The 15,887-nt window shown below is 39.9% G+C and overlaps 1 protein-coding gene across 3 annotated transcripts in view; it reads left to right on the forward strand.

The window, feature by feature from the left end:
• RASGEF1B (RasGEF domain family member 1B) overlaps nt 1-15,887 on the forward strand; it is a 597,383-nt gene that overhangs the window by 298,659 nt on the left and 282,837 nt on the right. The gene's annotated exons all lie outside the window — the stretch shown is intronic.

Genomic DNA, 15,887 nt, shown 5'->3' on the forward strand with positions numbered 1-15,887 from the left:
ATCTTGAAATATGAAGGCAAAGAGGAAGTTCACTAGCTTAGGCTAAAGAACTGCTGGGTGGTACGAACAGAGTTTGGGAACCATAAATACAGTTGATACGATAGTGTAATCTCTTTTGAAAGTGATCCCTGGTCTGGGTAGAAGAACATGGAAGGCAGATGGTGCATGAATTAAGGAAGTTGAAGGGCAAGTGCAAAGAAAAAGGTTAAGTGGTGAATGTGCTAGTAAATGAGGGGTTGAAGTAATAATTTGTTGAATCAATCCTGGAAGAAGGAAATGAAGCCAAGAGGGTTGAAAATGAGAAGTCAAGCCACATGAGATCTGAATGAAATCTGAAAGCAAAGATATTCAGAGTTAGAGATTTAAGAGTACCAGGCAAAGAAAAAGATCATGGCTAGGAGAAGGCATTGAGTAAAACATGGTTAAAAGTCATTGAAAGTTAAAAAAAATAAATAAGACGTGGGCTTATTTTTATCATGATTTACCATGACAAATAAAATGAGGTGAAATCTTTGTGAGTAGTGACCAGCCAGGGCTGGGGTAGCAGAAGATATGCTTAATGATGATTGATTATGAGAAATTTTCCCCTTAGTAAAGAGCATTTGCTCGCTCATTTATTTTTGTGCATGCTTATTTACATAAAGGGAATGGGCTGTCTGGGTTTTTCCATTTCCAAAGTCAAATAAATCCCTAGGAGCTGGAGAAAAAGCAACACAGATGTGATTGCTACTTTAAATAATGAATTTTCCCTCAATGCCACCAAATTGCAAATGAGTCACAATACACTCATGATTATTTCCTTAATGAAAATGTGACCTTAAGACATTCCCAGCAACATAGTAAACTTCTGTTTGTTGGTACAACAGGCTTTTCATTAACTTTTTCACACATGCCACACACAGGATCCATTTTCTGTTTATCAAAGCTTTATATTTGAATCTCTCCTAAGTTTTATATATGGACTTGGAGAGTTTTCCTTTTCAGCGTCTAAGAGAGTGGAAGGCTCTCCCTTCCAGTTCTCGAAGCACCAAAGCCACTAAAAGCAAGATGGATGACTGGAACAATTTGCAACCTCCCTGTAAAGTTCTCTTAGTGAAATACTATTACCTAACTAGCTCAGATTTAGTCTTTATGTTTTGTATTATCCCTGTTTGCTTACATTGAGAACAAAGTTGATAGAGGTGGAGAAAAGAGGTAAGAAGACTTAAAAAGTTTATGTAGCTTAGGCAAAGCCCATGAGGCTGAGCTGCATGGTTTCTATGACTCAGTTCTTTCACTTTTAGGTGATTTGTTAAGCATATCAGGTGTCGGGCTGTGCCTTGTAAATTATCCATCAAGAGTGTTCCAAATTATTTATGGTGCAGTTTTATTCTTCGTAGCTGTGTCTTAAATGGCTGCGTAGAAAAAGCCACAGCAAATTTACGTGAGCATGACTTCTGTCACCTGGTGAGGCACTGAGATGGCCAGGGCACTGTGAAACATGCATTTCTCAGGCTTCACTTTCAAGGGCCAGAAAATAGCCTGCTATTGTTTTCTTCTGTCTGGTTTCATGTTATACACTGTCAGTGATGCTTCTGTCAGAAAGTTAATTGTTCTGGTCTGGATCAAAGGGTTTGGTCAAACAGTATGGGTAGAAGAGACACTGAAGAGTCACTGAAACGTTGTTTGACAGAGCCAGAAGTGGGTAATGGGCGGGAATCAAGATCTCTCAGCTGACTCAGGGCTACCAAGGGGGCAGGTTAGCTCAGCACAGTCAGAGGGAAACTGTCCTCCTCCATGTCTCCCTAGGTATCAGTGGATCACGAATCTTTTCAAATGCATTCGTATTCCTTACGGACATACCAGTATTTCCCGAAACTGGCTACTACCCTTACCCGACCCCAGGCCACTGTTCAATGTCAAAGCATTTGGATCTGCTTTTAACCAACAACGCAGATTGTCTAAACCTTGAGTTCCTGACCTTTTTCCAGTGCAGTCCCTATCAAAATTTTTGCTGTGAGAAATCACAATTATAAAGGAGATTTGCAGATGTTAGAGTCCACCCACTGCTCTAGATATAAAAAGTTTTCCCTTGGTTGAAGAAGGTCATCAGAGAACTGTCTACCTCAATCCTTATTATTGGGGTCTTGTCAAAGTGTTTTAACTGAATTGCACTTTGGGATTGGAACTGCTTGTGGCTCCCAGTGCAGGTTGACATCAGCAACAGCTATTGACTATTGCCTTTACCATGGGATGTGTTTGAGGGCATTGCTCATCACATCCCACAAGGTCTCCTTTATGAGATCCCATGGGGGACATTGCTTTTAGGTCTCAGTACCAGAAAAAAACCATGTTACTCCCAGGTAGTTGGTTTGTTTTCCTCTTAAAGGTGCAATTCATCTTGTAACATTATGTGTTTCCTCTTTGTCCTAACCATTAGAAAGTTAGAGCTGAATTGGGGACATAGTTCTAAAAAGTACAATGCTAATTTTATCCTTAGCTTTATTATATTCCCATCCAGTGTACCTTTTTTTATACTGACTCCTTCAAGCAGTTTATATCCTTTTGTGATTGAGGTGTTAAGAACTAAGTGAAATTCTCTCTAATGTGAAGAAATTATGGTACACGGTCTCAAGTGTTTGCAAGTAAAATAGAAAAAAGTAAAAAACAGCTGCTGATGTTCAAAGAAAACGAAAGAACCCACAAGTGGAATTGGCTCAGTTCAAAGTGTTTGTCTCTTGGAAAGAATGTGTGCTGTGCAGCTTTGTGTTATTTATTTATTTATTTATTTATTTATTTATTTATTGTCATTTAAGTCAAGAAAAAATGGCTAGATTCTGTGCTCCTTGGAGTGTGTTCTATAGGGCATTAGTTCTTAAAGGATTCTATGTTCAAATATGCTTGGGGCCCTCAAGGAATATACTTATTTAGCTTTTTAAAAGCCTAAACTGCAGAATTTCTAGAAGTTCTTAGCATACATTCATTATGGATCTTCAGGAGGCAGCTTATGTGATGCAGAGTTCTAAATTTACTTCACCCTTTATTTTTCTTGGAGCCTCTTCAAGAGCTTATCTTCTCTGAGAAATGCTACAGTGGAATATTATTATTATTATTATTATCATCACCATCATTATTATTATTAGGAAGGACTTTGTTTTCTCTTAAAAAGTATAGGGCAGAGTCTTAGCTATCCATTGCTAGTACTCTTTAAAATTTTTTTTTAATGTTTATTTATTTTTGAATGAGAGAGAGAGAGGGACACAGAGTGTGAGCAGGGGAGGGGCAGAGAAGGAGGAAGACACAGAATCCAAAGCAGGCTCCAGGGTCTGAGATGTCAGCACAGAGCCCGACACAGGGCTTGAACCCAGGACCATGAGGTCATGACCTTAACCGACTGAGCCATCCAGGCGCCCCTCCTTGCTTGTATTCTTAATTTCTTATTTAAAATTTAAAGTGACTAAGTCACTTTAAAGTGACTAATTTAATGTGCACTAAGAACATAAGCAACGCAGACATTTATAAACCATGTATGGTATTTTGTGGGTATATTTAGCAGGGTCCTTCATATTTAGGTTATTCCTTCTTAACGTTTAAGATTCTTAACTATAGAATCATGTGATGTTGAGTTGGAGTCCTTAGCAACATTCTGATTTAATGTCATAGTTACACTTCAGGAAGGCACAGTAGTGAAGTGGTTGGAATTTGGAATGAGACATAGTTTCAGTTTATGTCTCTATTACTTAGTAGATATGTGACTTTCTAGATCTGTGACCCTGGAAAAGTTACTTAAATTCTATCAGCCTTAGTGTCTTTGTCTGTAATGTGGGGGTTACAGTGTATCCGTCTCATAGATTTGCTGTGGGGATTAAATTAATTTGTGTGTTTGTGCCTGTGTATAGCATCTAGCACAGTGGTTTTCATGTAATAATTACCTAATAAACAGTAACTATTATAATTTTTCTTTAGTTAGCAAATATTTATTGAGCAACTGCCAGGTAATGGGTACTGTGTTGTATATATGGTTGTAAATACAAATGAGGCACAGTCCCTGCCTTTGAAGAACACAGTCGAGTAGACAAATGACAGTTACATAAAGGTGTAGAGTGAAGAGGTTATGAATTAATGATAAATATAAACATAGAGTGGAGTCATAGAAGAGAGAACTGTCAGTTCTTTCGGGACAAGGTGGAAAGGTGGCTTACATGAGGATCCCTAGTAAATGCTACACTGGAAATTAAAAGGTGATTAGGTGTTTTCCAGGGAGAGGACAGCGAGGCCAGGGCTGCTGGTGAGAGGGCTTCCAAACTGACTTGTGAGAATGAACAGAGGAAGAGTAAATTCGGGAAACTACAGGAGCTCAGAATAGCTGTGAATGACACCTGTAGGCAGAGGTGTGAAACAGCGTGGCCAAGGTTGGCAGTGGCTAGATCATGAGGATCTTGGATCCCAAACGGAAGTGTTTACAAATTATGCTGTAAGGTTGAGGCATTGAGGCATTTCAGCAGGGGAGTCACCGTATCAGGATTGTTTTAGGTCAGTACTAGTCCATTTGCAGTCAGTGTACTTGCTGCATTAATATCACCTGGGAGCTTTACTAGAAATGTCAATTCTCAGGCCCCACACAGAGCTACTGAATCAGTCTCAGCAATTTATGTTCTGGCAAGCTCCGTAGATGATTTTTTTTTTTTGTAACATTAAAGTTGGAGAAGCACTGTTTTAGATGGATCACTCTCTGTACTTTACAGAGGATGGACTGGACAGTCTCCAGTTAGAAGCAGAGAGATTAATGAGTGAAGAGCCATTGTCTTCAATGGAATGATGGCAAGGTCTGAACTTAATCAGGTGTGGAGAAAAAAGAAGAAGAAACAAACAGTAGAAATATCAATAAAGTTTATTTTATGGAACCTTAGTCATTGCCTGGGTATTGTATTAGGAAAAGGGATGATTCAGGGATAACTCCTAAATAAAACTCTTGTTTTATTTAGGATGTGATATTATGCATGGAAATAGAGAATATAGGAAGAGTATAAGGGGTTTTTGTTTGTCTTGTTTTGTTTTTGGCAGTGAGAGGGCTAAATTATAATGAGTTTTGTTTCTAGTATATTAGAAATGCCTGTAAGACATCCAGACAAAAGTGTACTATTGGCTTTTAGATACAAGGGCCCAGTGCTGAGGGATGATGTCTTGACCAGTGTCAAGACTTTTGTGTTAATGGATTTGGGGCTCACGAATATCAAAGGATGGCTGAAGAAGCAGGAATGAATGAAATTGGAAAGTATAGAAATTGGGTAACAGCAGACGTATTAGTGGGCTTTTCTTGTAAGGCTGTTTATCTCTCTGATCTCATCTCACACCATTTGCTGTTAGCAAGGTACATACCAGTCAAACTAAAGCACTTGATGTTCACTGAACACACGTGCTATCTTAACCTTTATTGTGCATACTGTTCCCTCTGTCATGAACATTCCTTGCCTCATTCCTTGTTTAGCTCTCTGCATCTAGCAAATGCCTACTGATCCTTCAAGACCCACCTCCAGAATGATCCTCTATCCAGGAAAATTACCCCTTCTAGATGTTTGCTTAGGGTTACTACATGAGTAAAATGGATTCTTTGCTTGTTTCTTTTGTGCTTAGGTCCTGATGCTAACGTCTATGTCTGTTAAACATTTCACCCGTCCCTGGCAGGATGCCTGACACATAGCAGGTGTTCAATAGCTGAGTGTTGGATGAATAGTGAAAGAAGGATCAGAGGGAGAAGAGTTTTCAGAGGGCCAAGAAAGCAAAGTGTTAGAGGTAGGAGTGTGAGGAGGGAGTGATGGCATAGAAACCAGTGATGGAAGTTTCTAGAATGGAGGGGTCAGTAGTCTTAAAAACTTCCAGGAAATCTTGTAACATTAAGACTGAAATGGCCATGGGATTTAACAATCAGGTCAGTGGTGCCCTTTTCCAGAATAGTCTGATGGAGTGAGCTCTCATAAGAAATCAGACTGCAGGGGTGCCTGGGTGGCTTAGGCAGTTAAACATCAGACTCTTGGTTTTGGCTCAGGTCATGATCTCACAGTTTGTGAGTTTGAGCCCTACATCTGGCTCTGCACTGACAGCACAGAGCCTGCTTGCAATTCTCTCTATCCTTCTCTTTCTGCCCCTCCCCCACTTTCAAAATAAATGCTCCCTCTCTCTTTCAAAATAAATAAATAGGGGCGTCTGGGTGGCTCAGTCGGTTGAGCGTCCGACTTCGGCTCAGGTCATGATCTCGCGGTCCGTGAGTTCGAGCCCCTCATTGGGCTCTGTGCTGACAGCTCAGAGCCTGGAGCCTGTTTTGGATTCTGTGTCTCCCTCTCTCTCTGACCCTCCCTTCTTCATGCTCTCTCTCTGTCTCAAAAATAGTTAAATGTTAAAAAAAATTCAAAATAAATATATAAACTAAAAAAAAAAAAAAGAAAAAAAAGAAATGTTTGTAGTATGTGAGGAACAGCTGATAAGTAAAAGAGAGGAACCCAAGACTATAAGTAACTGGCCCAGGATAGAAAGGATGGAAGGAGAAGACATGTGGCCAAAAGAAGATTCTTTGAAGTGACAGATGATTTAACATATATGTGCTGTTGAATAAAGGTCTGGTGTAATTAGGAATCTAAAGTAAAGGAGGAAGAGAAAGAATGATAAGGGAACCAGATTCCAGTTTGAGGAAGGGATCAAGCTTCACGAAGAAGGATTAATCTTAAGCTGGAAGAGGGCCTGGAAGGGAGTGGAGATGGGTGTGGACACAGACAAGTTTATAGGGGTGGGGAAGGGAGTTTGGAGAGTTGAGGATTGATAGCTTAATTTTCTCAGTGGAATATGGGACAAACTAGAAGTTCCTGTTTATGAACTCTGTGTGTGTGTGTGTGTGTGTGTGTGTGTGTGTGTGTGTGTGTGTGTTTAGGGTTGGTTTGGACAGGCTGGGTGTGCTCATAAAGGTTCTAAGTAGCCCTGTAAGACCTGACAGAGGGCCCTGACCAGAAACACGTTATTTTTTTTTTCTCAGAAAAGGAAGTCCTATCATTTTAAGGGTAATACTCTTTATGAATTGTAAGAGTTTATTGATTTTGATGAGAACTTTCCATTGAGTATGTAGGGAGTGCCATAAGGTCATTATTGATTTATGATATGATGCTCAAGAGACTATCACTGAGGAAAAAATAGGTATCCTTCCATAATTCAAGAAATGTTATTTGTCTCACTGTCAAGATATTTATATGCTATGTAAATGATCTGAACATTTAATAAAAATGTGATCGATGTAAGCTTCCCACATTACAAGAGGAAGAGGGAAGAATCCAACCATGTTATTACTTTGGTTGAGTTTGTCATATCCTGTAGTTAAATGTATTAGCAACCCATGCAGTGCTGCTTTGAATAAACTATTAATCAGTATAAAAGTATAAATATATGCACCTTGAAATCATGATTTTTTTGGTCCCAAGTGGCATCATAATATTAATCACTAACATCTTCCATAATGCCATAAATTATGCTATAAGCTTTCCTAAGGTAATCCCACATAAATGTCATAATAATAAAAGGAAACATTTAAGGCAGGAAATATTTAAGGCATATTTTATAGATGAGGAAATGGAGGCTTAAAAATAGGTAGCTTTCTTCTCTTTTGGCTTGCTATTCAAAGGAGGAGATGTAAAGTTCAGAAGGCCTGATATTTAGTAAGCTTAGAGTTCTGCATCTGAACTACAGTTTCACAGCTTTCCCAGTTTTCCAATTTTACAACATTGAATAACCTAGTTATAGAAGTTTAAATGTCCAGGCTAGCCTAGACTAGCCCCTGTGTTCATGTTGGACAAATACATGGCATAGTGCCTTCCCATTCCCCCTCTGTGTATGCTGCAGACATTGATGATCAGTCGTAGCGCACTTTTCTTGGAGCCCAGAGTTGGCCTCAAAGATCTTCATGAGATACTGCTCCAAGCAACCACTGCTAATTGATTTAACATCTCAGGCTAAAATACCCAATTATTTTGTGAGTCACAGCTGGTAGACTGGAATATAGGTTTGGAACCTCTGAGAAGCAGCAAGGATGGGATAAGACCAACAAGAGCTTTATTGGTGGAAATGCCTGTGCAGATAAAGAGGAAGGGAGAAGATGTAGGCAGGGAGAGCCTTCAGTCCACACTACAGGCTTGACATCTGCAAAAGGATGGAGGGAACAAAGGAGTGGATAAGTAGGGTCTCATATTGTAGCATAGTTCAGAGAAAGTCTCAGCCAGCATGATGAGTTTCTTAAGCCAAGGTGTTTCTTAGAAGACTCCTCCATTGGCAGGAATGGGCTGGCTCTCATACTTGCCCCCCCCTTACCATACTCGGTCACTGGCTATGAGGCAGGGGAAAGCATGGCCTCGAAGCTAGAAGCCACAGATCAACTATGCTCTCTAAGACAGGGTCCCTTGATAGAGATCTGAGTGCATACCTCCATGGCAGCCATAGCAAGTATCCCTACAAATGCCTTAGCTGATTCTTTATAGATCTGTTAGCAACTGTGATTTTGCTGCCAAAGCTGACAATTCACAAAGCCACTGAAGATTTCTGAGCAGGTAGATGAGAACTCTATTTCTCTTTCTTGAAGCTGTGGCTCACGTCTCTTGAGTTTTCAGGAGTTGTATGTGGGAGAAGTTCCTGTGTGTTTTGGAAGTCCTCGGCTCCTCCCCTCTGCGTTAGAGTCTGAGGAAGAAGGTTAAGTGCCAGCCACTTTTTTCTTCTTTTTCATTTGGCAACTAATCGTTGGTCTTATCACTTCATTCAGTTGGAAATTATGTTTCACTTCCACTTAGCAAAAGCCATCCTCTTTGTTACAAGGATTGTAAGATACTAACTCAATTTTTAAAGTAAAACATTGTTATGTACAGGGAATGTGTTTAAGATCTCCAAATGTTCCCTAAAATTACAAATATAGAAATGTTTACACTGCTCATTGGCTTTCTCCCAAGTTATATTTTCACTGAAAGACATATGCATTTATTTTTCTTATGTGACAGGCACTTTTTTTTTTTCTGAACAAGGAATCACAGATTCTGCCACATCAAGAGTCACTAAGAATAAGTAGCAACTCAGCAAAGCCGCTTGGCTGGCAAATAGGTTTATTCACTAGCTAAGTGAATTGGTCCTGTGTAGTGCTCTCAGAGCATGTGGGACTCAATGTACTCCTATAAAATGACACCTTACCACACTTTTAACCATGACAACAACCACAGCTATTACTTACCATTTATTTATTGCTCATTGCCAAGGCACTGCATCTGAAATATATTGATGCCAGCTATTTACAACAACCCTGTGAGAAAGATGGTACTATTTATCCTCTTTTACAGAGAAGTAGAAGAAAAAGGATCAGAGAGAGATTAATGAGGTTACAGTTAGTGAGGGGTAGAACTAATATTTAAAGCAACCCACTCCTTGGCTCCAAATTCCAAATTCCTCTTTTTTAAAATATTTATTTATTATTTTTGAGAGAAAGAGAGAGCACGTGTGTGGGGGAAGTAATTAGACAGACAGAGACAGAAGATCTGAAGCAGGACCAGCACTGACAGCAGAGAGCCTGATGTGGGGCTCAAACTCACAAACCGTGAGATCATGACCTGAACTAAAGTTAGATGCTTAATGGACTGAGCCACCAAGGTGCCCTCCAAGCTCTTAATTATTATTTAGGTTATTCATAATGAGCCAGAAGTTGTAGGTCAAATCACTTCAGACTAGCCATCTGCTACATACAATATTATATCCCCCTCTCCTCAGTTTGATCAGATTTGCCTTTACGGCTGGATGCAAATATCATATAGAACACATGAAGTTAGTAAGGCAGCCTCTATCTAAATACTGTAATTGTGCCTCACAACTTAAGGTTAGCCCAAGAAAAAGGAGCTTTGTAAAGGACTGTTCTAAGGCACATTAAAAATAGAGAACAGTTTCTTGTTTATCTCTTCTCATAGTCATCTTGGGGCTGAGGATTGTGTTATATAAGCTATAAGTGAGCAGAGGCCATGTCTAGCTCATCCCCAGCTCCTAGCACCATGCCTGGAATATAAAGGAAGCTCCATTCAGATAATGCACCGAGAATTGCTGGCACACTGCTGAGAAAATGTGATTGTTCATTTAATAGAAGATCATAGGCAGGAAAAGAATATTGTAAGTTCATTTAAATGAAGATGGAAAAATATCTAGAATGACTGTATCCTAAGTCGCATCAGTAGTCTACTCTTCTTTGAGGTCAAGGGTGGTGCTTTGTGGATCTTATTTTCCTAAAGGACACAAAAAGGGGCAATTGGCTTAGCCATTGAGAAGGGAAAATGAAAAGGAACATCTGACTGCTATTTTTTTTAATGCCTTATTACAAGTCCTGGAAAAATGTGTATAGCAGATCAAAACAGCCAGGTGTTTGGATAACAGCCCTCTGGGGCCAGCTGGCAGAGGGCAACTGGTCATCAGAGTAAATGGAAAAAACATCCTCTAAAAAATGAAGAGTTAGCCCAAGAGAGGACACAGAAAAGCACCCAGTGTGGGGGAGGCTATAAACAGATCATAAATTATGTGGATGAAAGAGCATTGAAGGAGCACGTTTTAGAAGGTGCTGGGGTCTAATAAAAGGTCTCTAATCAGCAGAGGCAACCGTCCAGCTAGGGATGTCAATTGAACCTTCAGATGTTGGTGGATCGGAAGACACGCAAAGCATTCAAGAGGGAGAGCAACTCACTTCAGTGCATGCTCTGATGACAACCACCAACCCCAGTGGTCTAAATTACAAGGCAGGTCTCTCCACCTTGAGCGCAGGGGATGAAAACTACTAAATTTCAACAAATACAATGTAACTAATGGCCTTATGAGGAAGTAATTCAACAAATATGTCTTGGATTTTGAACTTGTCGTTTAGTAAAATTAGGGACTATATTTAAAAGGAAGAAATTCAAATTATTGCTGTGGTCTCCCTATTCTCCACCCCCTTCAGTCTTCTCTGACCCCACTTATGTCTATGTTATCATAGAAAACAACTAACATTGTTTGGCACTTGCTACTTATAAACACTGTTATAAGTATTTTCCATAAATTAACTTGTTCATTTTCACAATAGCTCTCTAAGGTGACACTGTTATTATCCCTATTTTATAGATGAGGAAACTGAGTCATAGAGAGGTTATTGATAAAGGAAAAAAGGACACCTAAACCCAATAGGGTAAGAGAACATAGTCCCACCATTGTTAAAATAAGCTTCTGGTTATGGTAACTGAGAGCCAGAGATGAAAGGTAAGAAGGGCAGACAGGAATGGGAGAAGATTTTTGCAAATGGCATAATGGATAAAGGGTTAGTACCCAAAATCTATAAAGAACTTATCAAACTCAACACCCAAAAACCAAATAATACAGTGAAGAAATGGGCAGAAAACATGGATAGTTACTTTTCCAAAGAAGACATCCAGATGGCTAACAGACATGTGAAAAGATGCTCCACATCACTCATCATCAGGGAAATACAAATCAAGATCACAATGAGATACCACCTCACCTGTCAGAATGACTAAAATTAATTCAGGAAAAAAACAAATGTTGGTGAGGATGCGGAGAAAAGGGAACACTTTTGGTGGGAATGCAAACTGGTCCAGGCACTCTGGAAAACAGTATGGAGGTTCCTCAAAAAATTAAAAATAGAACTACCCTACAAGCCAGCAGTTGCACCGCATGGTATTTTTCCAAGTGATACAAAAATTCTGATGCCAAGGGGCACATGCACCCCAATTTTTATAGCAGGGCTATTGACTAATGAATGGATAAAGAAGAGGTGGTGTGTGTATATATGTGTGTGTACACATACACACACACACACACACACACACACACACACACACACACACACAATGGAGTATTACCCAGCTATCAAAAAGAATGAAATCTGGCCATTTGTGACAACATGGATGGAACTAGAGTGCATTATCCTAAGTGAAATAAGTCAGTCAGAGGAAGATACATATCATATGATATCAGTGCTATGTGGAATTTCAGAAACAAAACAGATGAATATAGGGGAAGGGAAGGAAAAATAAGGTAAAAACAGGGAGGCAAACCGTAAGAGACTCTTAAATACAGAGAACAAAGAGGGTTGCTGGAGGGGAGGTGGGCCAAGGGGATGGGCTAAATGGGTGATGAGCATTAAGGAGAGCACATGTTGGGATGAGCATTGGGCATTACATGTAACTGATGAATCACTGGGTTCTACTGAAACCAATACTATATGTTAACTAACTTCAATTTAAATAAATTAAAAAGTATAACATTTGAAAATTTATAAAATTATAAATATAAAGTAAGTATATATATATACACATATATATATACATATACATATATATACATATATACATATATATATACATATATATATATATACATATATATATGTGTGTGTGTGTATATATATATATGAAAGAAAAGGTCAGACAGGAGAAATTGGCAAGAAACTAGAGAAACAATCTTTAAAAAAATTTTTTTTAAAACAACGTTTGTGTGTTTTGATAGAGAGTGAGCATACACCAGTGGGGAAGGGGCAGAGAGAGAGAGGGAGAGAGAATCTCAAGCAGGCTCTGCACTGTCAGCACAGAGCCCAATGTGGGGCTTGAACTCATGACCTGTGAGATCAGGACCTGAGCTGAGATGAAGAGTTAGATGCTTAACAGGCTAAGCCACCCAGGCGCCCTGAGAAACCACCTTTTTAAGGGGCAAGAAGACCAGTCTTAAAAGAAGAAAGATAAGAACTAGGCCCAAAGTCTATAAAATGAGACCAATATTTACTTACTAAAGGGACTTGAAAGCTGAAGGAAAATCTCTAAATTTTAGAAATAAAACCCATCTGGTCATGCTCAAGTCAGCCCAGTAATTACAAACCTTGGAAAGGCATTGGGGAGAAGGGAGTGCAAGAGAGGGCAAGAGAGCACAGGCGGGGGTGTGCAGAAGGCAGAAGAGCTGTGCTGTTGCCTGTATAGTGCTGGCCATCTGTCACCGTCCTTAAACCCTAAGGGCTTTGGCTTCCACACCCTCTCTCATCTTCTGTGGGGTCCTCGGAGAGAAATTAACCGGGCTCCCACTCCCCTGGCACAGCAGTCTGTTGTTACACATATGTTCAAATTGAGACCCTGTCTTCTATGAGAAACTGTTTTTCTTTTATGCATATGTAAGCCGAATCAGCTTAACCAACCACTAGAGGTCCAAGGCCATTCCTAGCAGGTGTCTTTCTCCACCCCCGCCCTCCCCTGTCCATCTCCCCAGCTTCTGCTGTTGCCTTCAAAGCAGGTGCCCTAGCCTTAGTCTTATAAATGGAAAGTGTCCACATATAAGGCCTCTCTCTGCCTCACGATTCTCCACCTCAGTCACAGCAAGAGTCGCTACTGCCAAGAACTGGGCCAGCAAAAATACAAAGATGTTTTTCAATGAGGCAAAAATATGCAAACAAACTGGTTTGAAGGGAGGTGCAAGGCAAATTGAGAGTCTGAGCTCTTGACCTAGGGCAGAGGGAGGAAGCTCAGAAATCAATGTGCTTGTGGCTCAGAAGTAGGCATGTAGGGACTCCATTGATTTCAGTATCCTATGTGAGTCTAAAAGGAAAAAAAATAAAACACGAATACTCCAAACTTTATCAGATTGCACTCCTCAAAACAAAAGTTTGGATTAAAATTTCTCTGATTTCATCAGATGTCTGATATTGTTTATTTGAAGTCTTCATGTAATAAATATGGAAGAAGTTATCTCTTCTTCTAATTTCCTCTGCTTTGGTTGCAACTTCAGGTGTGCCTAGTCCCTGGGGACGCAGCCCCTCTTCTACTGTGGTGAGACAGTTGCCTCCTGGCCTATGTTTCTACATCTCAAGGGTTACTATCTCTTTTGTGAGGAGCTAATCTCCCAAACCGTCATGTTGAGGGTATGAGATGGGTGCAGACAGTAAACTTCCTGAGAAGAGAGAGGGTCAAAAGTACCTCACCCAGTTGGAAGACGTAGCCAACTGGGGCAGGCAGAAGTGTGTGTGTGTGTGTGTGTGTGTGTGTGTGTGTGTGTGTGTGTCCGCCTGTGTGTGTGTGTGTGTGTGCCTGTGCATATCTATGTTTGTGTGTGTTTATGCATGGACACATCAATCTGCTGGCAACATCTGTCTTGTCAGTTTATCAGGCAAATCTTCAGGATTAACTGACTGGAGACCTCTTTTTAGAGTAGACTTGCTTCTTTGTTTTTTTTTTAATGTATTGTTAGACACAGGTGTATGTACAGGGTTTGGTCCGACAGTGGTTCTCTGCACTGGCTGTATATTGCCATTACCTGGGGAGCTTTCAAACTACCAGAATGTGTGGGAGAGTCTGCTTTAATTGGTCTGGGTGTGGTTTGTGCAGCAGGACTTTTAAAAGCTCTCCAGATGATTCTAATTTGCAGACAAGACAGCACCAAAAGTGTAGAGCTCCTTCCTAATGAGAACCTTAAAGAGGATTCCTTAGGCTAAGGGGCCAGATGAAAGGACATGTTATGATGATATCATTAGTTGTAAAGAGGAAAAGATACTGCAAGTAAATATTTAAATGCAGGTCTTTCTGTTTACAAAACAGCAGGACCAAAAGCTCTGAAGTAGTAGGGGAAGCCACAGAAAACACTCGATCTCTTCCAGTTGTATTCTTGCAAATGCATTTATGTCAAAGTATATTATGGCCCCTTTCTCTTAAATACTAGGAGAGGCTCAGGAAGCCTGGAGTCCAGAGGTACAGCTCTATTAGCAACATGTCCACTTATTCTCCCTGGAGTTCAAGCAACAGAATAATCTCTACAAACAAAACCACTGCTTTCAGCGCACATCAAGATAGACACCCAAGCCAAGCTGTCTAGATCTGTCACCCCCAATTTCCAGGTGAACAGACTGTGAAACCAGAAAATTATGCCACAGGGGGTTTGGAAAAGAGAATGGCAGTCAGGTTTGCATTGTCTTTCTGCATCGCAGACACTCAGGCAACTTTCCATGACGTGATTAGATTTCAGTCAAGGAATTTCCTTCCTTATAATTTTATCAAACACTGTCAAGGATAACACACCTTTGCTGAGCACAGCTGTGTACCAGGCATTCTGCTAAGGACATTAAATGGATTATCTATCTCATTTCTTTCACATCCTCTACAGGAAGTAGATGGCTGTTTTCTTCATTTTACGGGTGAAGAAACTGAGACTTAATGTGGCCTTATGACGTGGTCATTATCTTGTGTCTAGTAAATGATAGAGCAAGGATTTAAATCTAGATCTGTGACTTCAAAAGCCATGCTTTTATTACTGAGTTACTGCCCTTGGTTTATAGACTTCCAGAATAAAGCATTCCAATTTTCCTTGTTTTTCAGTCCCTTGGCTTATCCCTTTCTAAATCTGAATCCTAGTAATCGTACAGATGAGCAATTTTTTGTTGTTGATTTATTTAAAAATGAATCTTTCTCTAAGAGTTTGCCGATGCATACGTGTACTCAAACAATAGCTGACTTTATCACTGGGGATTGAGATGTTTCTGTATGCAATCTGATTAATCACAAGAAGGGAACAACAGCAATAAAAATTAAAGAGCTGCTGAATATGCTCATGTGCTGACTCATGCCATTGGTGCTGCTATTTTGTCAACATTGAAACTGGATTTTATACTTTATACTGTTCCTTTTCTGTTTGAGCTAATGGTTGTGATAGCATTTTGCTCAATCTGCCAGAGATACTTGAAAATCTTCCCAAAGTTATTAGTAAGTAATGCAAAACAGAGCCAGTCAGGGTTTCTCTGTCTACCAATTCATGGATTCATCGAATGAAGATATGAGGCATGAGGATACCTGAGTTTTTCTAACATTGGCTGTATACCACAAAGTAATAAACAG

The sequence above is a fragment of the Felis catus genome, chromosome B1 (assembly GCF_018350175.1).
Source record: "Felis catus isolate Fca126 chromosome B1, F.catus_Fca126_mat1.0, whole genome shotgun sequence".
Taxonomy (NCBI): Eukaryota; Metazoa; Chordata; class Mammalia; order Carnivora; family Felidae; genus Felis; species Felis catus.